Here is an 11547-nt window from a genome sequence, read left to right on the forward strand (position 1 = left end):
AAACCTTGTCTCAGGTCCAGTCACCTTGAACACATGAAACTTGTAATTGCATAATCATTAAAATAAACTGTAAGCTAATTAAACTGCTTCTTCGCCTAAATCAAACCCATAAAAATTAATCTAGTATTAGTTTTTAATACAGTAATACATAAATAAAACAAAAACAGCAAGCAGCCAATAAAATTATATTACCAGTAAAACAGACCTAAGCCTACATATCCAAAGCAAATAAGATTAAACTATCATGAAAACATAGCTAAATTATAAAACTATATCCCACAATTAACTACTGAAATCATAAAAATATGTTAAAATCATATCAGAAATGGAATAAAAACATCCAGAATATATCACATTCATAATCCTAAGTAAACCATATATGCCATGCTTGAAAAATAGCTTAACAAAACGCCACGATTACTACATGTAATTGAAATGCATTGTAAACGATAATTCAGACTAAACAAAAAAGGAAAAAAAAAAACAGCTAGCTTATGTTATCCATAAAATATCATGTTCTTTTTGATTAGGGACTATAATGCACAACTGAGGTATTTAGGAAAAATAATCCTTTCAATTCTTTGGTTAAGTATAGCACTACAGTAGATCGAGTGAGAATTTAAGTTTAAAATTTTAGAGGTGTCACAAACAAATCCAGTTGGGAGATTTTACAAATGGATTTTTGTTCAGAATATCTCTGTATCAGAGTGAATTAAATGTGTGTCAAGGTAATGAGTCAAACAATGTTTTTTTTTCATAAATCTTGTTGTGAATCTGCTATTCAAAACATCTGCTACTTCAAAACTTAGCTAACTGAGTCTTTGTATATATGGGGCACAGCAACATTTGACAGCTTTTTTTCAAAATGTCTTCAGAAAGGACTTCTGTACCTTAAAGCATTCCTGTATGTTAATGTGTGATGGTTACTTCTTATTTTAATAAAGTTTTGATATGTCCCTTCTCATTGCCATTTTCTTTCAAAGTCTTGGGAAGATTTCTTGAATTTTGGTTTTATCAATTATCACAAGCTTATTCTCCTAATCATAAGTATGGGATATTTAGACTGTCATACTCCATGCACTGCTTCTGCCCTTGTGAAATCTTTATCTCCTTAAATACACTAACTCCATGGTCAAGGATCCACTGGGAAAGGCAAACATCTTGCAAGTAAATCCAATCTCCACAACTCTCATCCAATAAACCTAATTGTTCAGTAAAGAACTAGTGAAACACGTATTTAAACAAGATCCCAACAAAATGAAATAAAAAAAAAAAAAAACAGAAAACAATGATAATTTTTCTTCTTCTGTTTAGAGTTAAAGTGACTTCTGTGATGTCCCCTCTCTGGACTAGCAATTAAGGAGCCTGAATCCTCACCACTGGAACTGGTAAGAGCACTCAGGGAAAACACTCAGTCTGGGGTCTGGATTTCTCTATTTGTCTCCCTCCAGGTCCCCAATAAGACTCCCCATTGGCACAGCTATATAGTTGAGGCCTCAGACAAGTGTCCAAGCCAAGTTCTCCAACACCCTCTCTGTGAAACCAGTGCTTCAAGTTCCTGCTCCAAACAGCTGACAAACACTCTGAGATTTGATTTTCACACACATACACACATATACCTGGCAAAGACTGGCACAGATTTACTAGCTATGCCCCCTTCTGCCCAGACTATAAGGTAGTTATACCACCACCAGACACTCCAAAGGCAGCTACTCTAAGGTTCTTGCAAGGGTACCCAATTATACTGAGTGAAATTAATATTAACACAAATGGTAGTTTGACCAACAGCAAGGCTTTCAGGAGTGGCCAAAACTGTCACCAAATATATATAAGTACTCTCAGAGATTAAAATATTCCTTAAAAGACCAGCCACAATGAAAAGTTTAAATATATTTAATAATAAAGAAAAGAACATGAAATACTAAATCTCTATTCACAATAAACACCAACCACAGGAAATATTAAAATAACACAGATGAATAGATTCACACAGATACAGAAAAACAGTACTTAACTAATCTCACTATATTTTCCTGACTGATCTAAAGAATTACTATTCCCTGGTCATTTACTTGAGCAAGGCAAGATGAAGTAGGTGAGGGGTCCTTCCTGGTCAGGTTCCAAAAACAGATTTCCATGAGACTTTAGTCTCACCTAGTATTAAAATATAATTTTTTGTGATGGATTACAGAATGACATCACATACATCTAATCATAAAATCATAGAAGGTTATTAGGCTAACGGCCCCAGGGCCCTTACAAGCCTAGCCATTCAACCCATGTTCTCAAGGGTGTCTGGTTCAAGCAGAAACTAAAATCAGCACCTATTGCCCTTGTCCAAGTGGGTCACAGGTGGAACCCCTGGAGTAAATTTCTGGTTACCCATCCAATCATTCAAATTATGCTTAAATACGGCCAACAAGGGGCTTTGTTTAACATGAATAGGAAACGTGTTCCAAAGGTGGGGCAACCTCTGTGTGACAAATCTGTCTCTCCAGCAAGGTCTATTGATGTCACATACCAGGTTAAGATCCTTTGAGCAAGTGACCTGTGTGCCATTTGACTTGTGAATGTGCAGCATTTCCATCAAAGCTGGGTCAGAGATTGCTTTATATGCAAAGCACAGGTCACCTGTCAGAAATAAAGTGACAACGATTTCAGTCTATACACATATGACAGATCTTGAAGACCCTGAATTTTCTTTGTAAGGAACCTTTGTGGTCTCTCCAATTGCTGCAGGTGTTTGGAAAGGAACGTACCAAAGGGAGCACTGTACTCTATTATTGGCCTGATGAGGGAAGAGTACAGAGGGGTTATAACCTCCTTTTTTCTAGAGGCAATGCCCTTACTTATGAAATGAGCAATATAAAATGCCCTTCTTAAAACTGTGGAGACATGGTGATCGAAGTTAAGGTTGCTGTCAGCTGGTGTGCCCAGATCTCTCACCACTGACTGTGTGCTTAGGTTATTGCTGTTGCTGTGGTAGTTTGCAGGAAAATCACTCTTGCAAAAGGGAATGATAATGTATTTTTTTGCATTAAGTTTAAGACCATGACTTTGGCACCAGCCATTAGTTTGTGTAAGACCTTGCAGGATGTTGATATCACTAGTGGTTTCAGTGATCACTCCCAGTTTGCAGTCATCAGCAAACTTTGTCTGCCACAGTCCATTAGTTTTAGCCTGTACTTTGGAGAAGTAGATTCCAAACAGTAGGGCTCCCAGAACCAATCCCTGTGGAATATCACTGGTTATGGGTCTGCTGAAGGAGGTGGAGTCCCTTTATTTGACCGTATGAGTTCTATCAGTAAGCCAGTTTGCAACCCACCTGACAATATATGGGTTGATACCCAGCTGGGTGAGTTTATCAATGATGTCTGAGTGGAGGACTGTGTCAAAGGCCTTGGCTAAGTCTAGGTAAGCTGTAGGCACAGATTTGCCCTCATCTGGGGCTTTGGTGACTGTCTCAAAGAAGTTCACCAAGTTTAATAAGCATGAGCTCCCCTTGACAAAGCCAAACTGAGTGGGGTCAAGCATTTGGAGATTTCCTTTGTTAATAAAGTCCATGATCATTCATTCCATGGCATTGCAGATAAGGCTGGTCAGGCTAATGGGTCTATAGTTCCCAGGGTCCATGGATTCAACTTCTTTGTGCAAAGGGATGATAGTAGCTGTTTTCCATTCCACAGGAATGAAGCCAGTGCTTAGGCTGTGATTGAAAAGCATGCTCATTGGTGATACTAATTCCTGTTTTAACCCATGTAGAACACAGCCTAAGATGTTATCTGATCTTTCTCTTGTGTTTAGCCTATTAATGGGTGTTTCACACCATGCAGGTTTGTTTTTCCTTGAAGATCTTGCTTTGGTTTTATCAGGTATGACAAAGTCAATACAGTTGTGCACATGCTTGTATAAAGCATTGGTGTATAACTCAGCATAGGTGTCTGTTCCATCGGGGGAGAGGTGATGAAGCTATTTATGCTGTCATGTAAGAGGTTGTAATTAGTCTTGGAAAAGTTTTATAGTCTAGTTGTTGCTAAGGGGAGGGATCTTTTGTTATAGTTACTTCTAGCAAGACTGGTTTGTGGTCAGATCATACCAGGGATAGCCACATACTGGTTCAGGGCACCGGAGTTAATAAAGTCAAGGAATCTTTGGGCACCTGAGTTAGAACAAGTATTATTTACCCAGTCAATGGATGGGTAATTAAAGTCACCCAAAACCAGGGTGTTTGGTTGTATCTTTATTAATTCAAGTAGATCCAAGTAGGTTGAGTGGATGTCCTGATTCATGGAGGGGGTCCTAGAGCTGGCAATGACCTGAAGAGGGAACTTAGCTGCAGTCAATTGCACCTGAAGTAATTCAAGGGAATTGTGCTGTTTAACCAATCTAGAGGTGTATTTATATTTAATGAATATTGATACACCACCTCCTTTAGTTCTCACACCTTCAGTTTGTGGCCTGAACATGTGGAAGGAAATGTAACCTGGTGTAGCTGGGGTGATCTCTGCAGCCTCAAACTTGGTTTCAGTGTCTGTGCAAATGTCAACATCTTCCAGGTGATGACTGCTTCCAGTGAGTGCAGTTTATGGTTTAGACTCCTGGAGTTTAGCAGTATAACCTTGAGGTTGTTTTTAGAGGGTATTTTTACACTGGGAATTTTGTTCTTGTGACATTGCCTAAAAAAGGCAGTATGGGGATGGTAAGAACCTTAGCCAGTAACCCAAATCCCTGGGGTGACAGATGAAGACCATCTCTGGCAAAGCATTGAGGTCTGTTGACCATGTCATCCCAGGCTGACAGATACTGGATCCCTTTTGAATGACACCAGAAACTAAGCCAATTGTTGAAGTCAATCATTTTTGTTTGTATTGCGGTATCATCCTAGGCAAAGGTAAAATGCTGCTTAAGGCTATGGACATACCTGCTTAAGACACATAATCTGAGAGCTCAGTCATGTCTCTCTTCATATAGTCCAGTGAGGTACATCTCAAGTCATTTACACTAACATGACTGAGTCATAACAGTGCCTGCTGTTGAAAGACTTCAGTGCGTGTGTGATGTGGCATATCCTAGTACCTGACAGACAGCTAACCGTGACCTTGTCCTTATCCAACCTGGTGACAGGGACATCTGTGTGTCTCACAACTGAGTCACCTATGACTAAGATGTTTATTTTTGTGTTATGCCTTATGGGCTTGACTGGTGAGACACTGGTGTGTGATATATTATGTGTACTATGTTCTGCTGAGAATGTATTATGTGAAGTGTGTTTGTGTTTGGGAGGTCTCTGATGTTCAGTTAAGCTTCTTGTAAGGACCTCCACATATGTAGGTTTATGTGTTATTGGTTTGGTAGATGCAGGAGGTAAGGTGAGCATGCTGACACCCTGCTTAGTATCAGATGGACTGACTGAAGAGTGAGAGAGCCTGGATTCTGCGTTCTTGACATAGATGCATCTTTCACATAATGAATTTGTGTGGACTAGAAGAAGTGAGTTGTCAGTTGTACATGAGGCAATTGCTCATCTGACTTCTGGCTCCCATGCTACCCCCTTGGCCAGAAGCTGTCAGGATTTAGCACATATGTGTCAAGTATAAGAGCCTTGCTAAGATCTGCTGCAGCTCCTGAAAGTCATAAAACAATTTCAAACCTCCAACCTTCCAGAGTAGCAATTAGTTCATACCAAAGACAATCCAGAAAGCTTCCTAGTACAGAAGTTTTGCCTCTGGCTGCATTGAGAACTGTAAAATACAATCGTTATGGCCTAAGCCAGGTAATTTAATTTCAAACTATTTTCAAAGTTAGGTGGATTGAGATTAATATCTTCTCTTCCAGTATCCCCTGTTAAAACATATACATTTAAGCAGTTACAAATAATGTATGTATATTTCTTTTTCTGTCCAGCAGGGCACATTGTTGGTGCATTTTAACACAAGCCACTTTACCAGTACATTTTTCAACACAAACATCTGTACAAATCAGTTTGATATGCAAATTACTGTAATTCTTTACATAATTCCAGATAGCTGTGCTGGCATATGTTACACATCCACTGCTCTACTTCTCCTGGTATAGCTGACAATACCTCACATTGTCACATCTCTCCCCCATTTGAATACTCAAGCTAGTCTTTCAAGTGACCCTTGAGAAATGGTGCTTGAGAAGAATGACCCTATGTGGGAATACATTAATCCATACCCTGTCTTGAGAACCCAGCTGCACTGGCATTGCTGACCGCACTGCAGTGCTGCACTGTCATGTCATATGCCTGCAACCTAGGTACTACCTTAGCAACTTGGCATTTTTCTGCCTGCTCCAATGTAGACATGGATCCCCCTCAGAGTACTCCCAACTCCTACTGCAAATACTTAGCACAAGGCCTTCCCTATCATGGTAAGGTTTCATCATGTTAACATGGTTTAGTTTGTGCCCCTGCATCCTGCCTAGCAGTTCTACCATGTAGTTAAAATCACTGAACTTCCTTACCACTTTGAGGGGTCCCTCCCAAACTGCCTGCAGCTTATTGTGTCTGACAGGAATGAGAACTAAAATCTCTCGAACTCAAGCATTCCTGACATACTTGACCTATTTTTGCAGTTGGGCTCCTGCCAGGTTCTCCTGGCCAAGCCCATGAGCTTTCTAAGCCTTGTTCTGATGTTTAGAACATATGCCACAACAGAATCCTTGTGGGATTCACACTGATCCTCCCACTCATCACAAATCAAATCTAAAGGCCCCTTCATCCTATGCCTATACAGCAACTCAAAGGGTGAAATACCTGTGGATTCCTGGGGTATCTCTCTGCATGCAAACAGCAGAAGGGGCAAATATTTGTCCCACTCTCTCTGAAAATGGACTGCAAATGCCTGTAGCACGGTCTTTATTGTAGAGTTTAATCTCTCCACAAGACCATTAGTCTGGGGATGGTAAGGGGTAGTCTTTAGGTGCTTCACCCCACAGTGCTTCCACAGACAAGACAGCAGATCTAACATGAAATTGGCACCTCTGTCAGTCAGTATTTCTCTCGGGAAACCTACCCTGCTGAAAATCTCTAACAAAGCATTTGCCATCTTCTCTGCCTCAATGGAATACGGAACCACTGCCTTAGGGTATCTCATAGCATAATCTACTACCACCAGAATATACTTCTTCCCTGTGAAACTTGGGGTACTCAGAGGCTCCACAATATCCGAAATGGCTCCTCAATCACAGGCAAAGGCATCAAAGGAGCGCTGAAATTGTCTCCTGCCTTGCCTACTTTTTGGCACTGCTCACAGGTCCTTCAGTACCCTGTCATATCCCTTGCAATCCCAGGCCAGTAAAAGTTCTGCATAATATCTCTCTTGCTATGCTTTATGCCCATATCACCTGCAACAGGAATGTCATGGGCTATGGCTAGAAGTGCCAGATAGTAGGCTCTAAGCACTACCAACTGCTGTATTACGTCACCCTGTAGCCCTCCCTCAGGGGTCCACTCTCTCTACAGTAACCATTTGTTCCAGTATACAGACTTACATTTTTCTTGAGAATCAGGTGTCTCCCTAGCTACCTCCCTCAAGCCTCTTAGTGTAGGATCCCAGAGCTGACCCTGTCTCCACTCTTTGTGACCCTTCCCAGCTCCCTTTCAACAGGAAGTCTGGTATCCTCTGACAGTGGTGCCTCACTGTCAGCCTGGGTACTACCACTCTCCTCTGCCCTTGCAGTCACCCTGTTCAAGGGAACAATAGTATTGACTAACAAATTTGGCTTACCTTTAGGCTCATTGCTACAAGGTAGCTCCCTCCCTGAAATAGCCACCTCACCAGCCCTGGCTTCAGACATGAGGTCTGTATGGGTCTCCCTCAGGCTACCAGACCCACATGCCTATCTACAAGCCTGACTATGTGTAACTGCATGCACACAAGGTACTGCATTATCAAAATCATTCCCTATCAAAATATCTGCATGGATATCCTCAAACACACTTACTTGCCTGCTCCCTTTTCCACCCTTCCAGTCACGCTGAACCCTGCACAAAGGCATCTGGAATGGAGTCCCTACTAAAGCTCTGGTTGGAGTGGACTGCCCAAGCAAGTAGTACTCCTCTTTAACCACTGCAGGCTTCACAATGGTTATAGTCAGAGGCTGTATCTTTCTTAGCAGTGGCCTGTTCTCCATCCACTATGATTGGATATAAACTCTGGTGATTGTTTGGTACTCCTGTTGTCTCCAGAAAACTTATCACAGGCATACTGTTATTTTCACTTGCTGGCTCCCCCACCTTTTGTTCCCTACCTTGCTTCAGTGGACATCTGTATGATACATGGGCCCACTGGTTACATTTAAAACATTTAACCCTTCATCCTGGCCATGTACCTGAACTATTGGCTTCCCCTGTTACTGGTGGACTCTGTTGGGGTGGTTTAGGTTGCCCTCCATGGGTTTCCTTTTATCCATGTACAGCACTGGGTATCTCCTTCCTGTACAGTGATGCCCTGTTTGCTAAGTAGAGTTCCCCTTTTTTCCAAGCTCATCTGCAATTACACTCTTGGTCTGCCAACCAGATTCTCATGTCCTCAGACAAAGTACTAAGGGCTTGTTCCCTCACCAAAAGGTCTGCCAGCCCTTCAAAAGTGGTGACCTGACACCCACTCACCCACATATGAAAATAAGTGCTTAACTCAGCAATATAATTGCACACACTTTCATCTGCCTTGCATCTGAATTGCATCTATGCTCACAAAACCTTTTTTCTGTAAGCTTCAGGTGTTAACTTAAAACATTCAAGTAAACATTTCTTTACTTTATCATAGTCTAAACAATCAATATCAGACAGTTTAGAAACAGCAGTTGCAGCTTTACCATGGGGCAAGGGGGTCAGGAACCATACCCAGAGCCCTTGGTCAACATTATAATGTTTACATACCCTTTCAAATATATGAATAAAACTATCAAAATGATCACTCCCTGTAAACTGTGGAAGACATTTACTGACCTTCATTGCTTCAAGGCTTTGGTTATTCTCTTCCCCGTTACCTCCATGGCCGTGGTCAACAGGCAGCATCTCTTTCTCATGTTGATGCTGCTTCTCATTTTGTTCAGAATCTAAATGCTGCAGTCTCTCTGCCGATTCTACTTCAACCTCCAAACACCACAGTCTCTCCGCTGATCCTAATTCCAAACATTTGGCCTCCAGTTCAAGTCTCTTTAACTCCAGATGGATTTTGAAGTCCTCTGAGGAAAAGGTGAACTGCCCTGTTTCTGAGGGCTGTACTTCCCCATCACCAAACTGGTTGTCCTCCTGGTTGCTAGTCTGAGCTGCCACTAAGGCTGAAATCATTTCCTCTTTAGTCAGGTTGGCATGCACCAGTCCTTTGGATTCACACACCTTGGAAAACTTGTTCTTTGTCAGCTTCACATTATCGTCTGCTGACATCTTTGCCTGCTTTCCCTGACTAATCTAAATTAACAAAAAATAAATGAAACTGTTGTGAAAATGAAACTCTGTATGTTTACCTTGCAACTGCCAAGAATACACACACCTTTAATGACAACTGCTTACAGACTACAGAAGTTCAATTAATATCCACATCACTGCTCACCAATATGTGATGTCCCCTCTCTGGGCCAATAATCAAGGAGTTTGATTCCTAACCACTGGTACTGAAGAGGGACGTTCACTTGGAACAAAAATTGATACACCCAGTATTTCTGGATGCAGCTCTCTGCATCAAGCACAATTTCCCTTAAGAGCACACAGAGAATACACTCAGTCTAGGGTCTGGACTTCTCTATCTGTCTCCCTCCAGGTCCCCATTAAGACTCCCTACTGGCGAAGCTATAGAGGTGAGACCTCAGCCAAGTGTCCAAGCCAAGTTCCCCAGCACCCTCTCTGTGAAACCAGTGCTTTGTGTCCCTGCTCCAAACATCTGACACATACACTCTTTCAGATTTGATTTTCACACACACACACACACACACACACACACCTAGGAAAGGTTGTCACAGATTTACTAGCTATGCCCCTTTCTGCCCAGACTATATAAGGTAGTTACACCACCGCCAGACACTCCAAAGCCAGCTACTCTAAGGCTCTTAGAAGGGTACCCAATTATACTGAGTGACATTAATATTAATACAAATAGTATATTGATCAACAGCAAGGCTTTCAGGAGCAGCTAGAGCTGTCACCAAATATATATAAGTATTCTCAGAGATTAAAATATTCTCTAAAAGACCAGCCATAATAAAAAGTTTAAATATATTTAATAATAAATAAGAAAAGAACACAAAAACACTAAATATTTATTTACAATAAACACCAGTGTTTCAACCATAGGAAATATTAAAATAACATGGGTGCATCTATTCACACAGATACAGAAGAACAGTACTTAACTAATCTCACTATATTTTCTTGACTGATCTACAGAATTACTATTCCCTGGTCACTGCTAGAGCAAGGCAGGATGAAGTAGGTGAGGGGTCTCACCTAGTATTAAAATATAATTTTTAGTGATGGATTACAGAATTACATCACATACATCTGGTCATCTGACTTCTGTTACCCATGCTTCCCCCCTTGGCTAGAAGCTGTAAGGATTTAACACATGTGTCAATAATACACACACACACACACACACACACACACACACACACACACACACACACACACACACACATATATACACAGAGTCTTGCTATGATCTGCTGCAGCTCCTGGAAGTCATAAAACAGTTTCAAATTTCCACCCTTCCAGAGAAGCAACTAGTTCACCCCAACAACAATGCAGAAAGCTTCCTAGTACAGAGATTTTGTCTCTGGCTGTATTGAGAAATGTAAGATACAATATTTATGGGCTAAGCCAAGTAATTTAATTTCAAACTATTTTCAAAATTAGGTGGAGTGAGTTTAACCTTTTCTCTTCCAGGATCCTCTGTTAAAACATGCATTTAAACAGTTACAATAATGCATGTATATTTGTTTTTCTGTCCAGCAGGGCACATTGTTGGTACATTTTTAACACAAGACACTTTACAAATACATTTCTCAACATAAACATCTGTACAAATCTGTGAGTTATGCACTGGCCATTATTTGAGTTTGTGCTGGTTTGTATCTGTACAAATCAGTTTGATATATAAATGACATATAATTCTTTACAAAATTCCATACAGCTGTGCCGGCATATGTTACACATCCACTGATCTACTTCTCCTGGCATAGGTGGCAATACCTCACATCATCACAACTTCCATTGTTATTTATTCAATGATACTATTTTTGTTAAAATGACCCAGTTTATTAAATGGATACATAAAGCTGTTTCATTATATCTTGTATTTTTTTGACACTTTAGCTATGTGAGTCAAATCTTATAAAAGTGCTTAATGGACCCTAACTGGTCAATACGAGTTGAAAGAGAATAAGAAAGAATGAAGAAAAAAGTGACTTGGAAACTGTCAGCTGACTTCAAATTCTTGAACATCATCACAAGAGAAAAGATAAGACGTAAATTTAAGCATGACGTCTAGGAAAATATGGCAGATAACGGACAAATAGGAAATC

The sequence above is a fragment of the Protopterus annectens genome, chromosome 6.part1 (assembly GCF_019279795.1).
Source record: "Protopterus annectens isolate FY-2018-M chromosome 6.part1, PAN1.0, whole genome shotgun sequence".
In the NCBI taxonomy this organism is placed as follows: Eukaryota; Metazoa; Chordata; order Ceratodontiformes; family Protopteridae; genus Protopterus; species Protopterus annectens.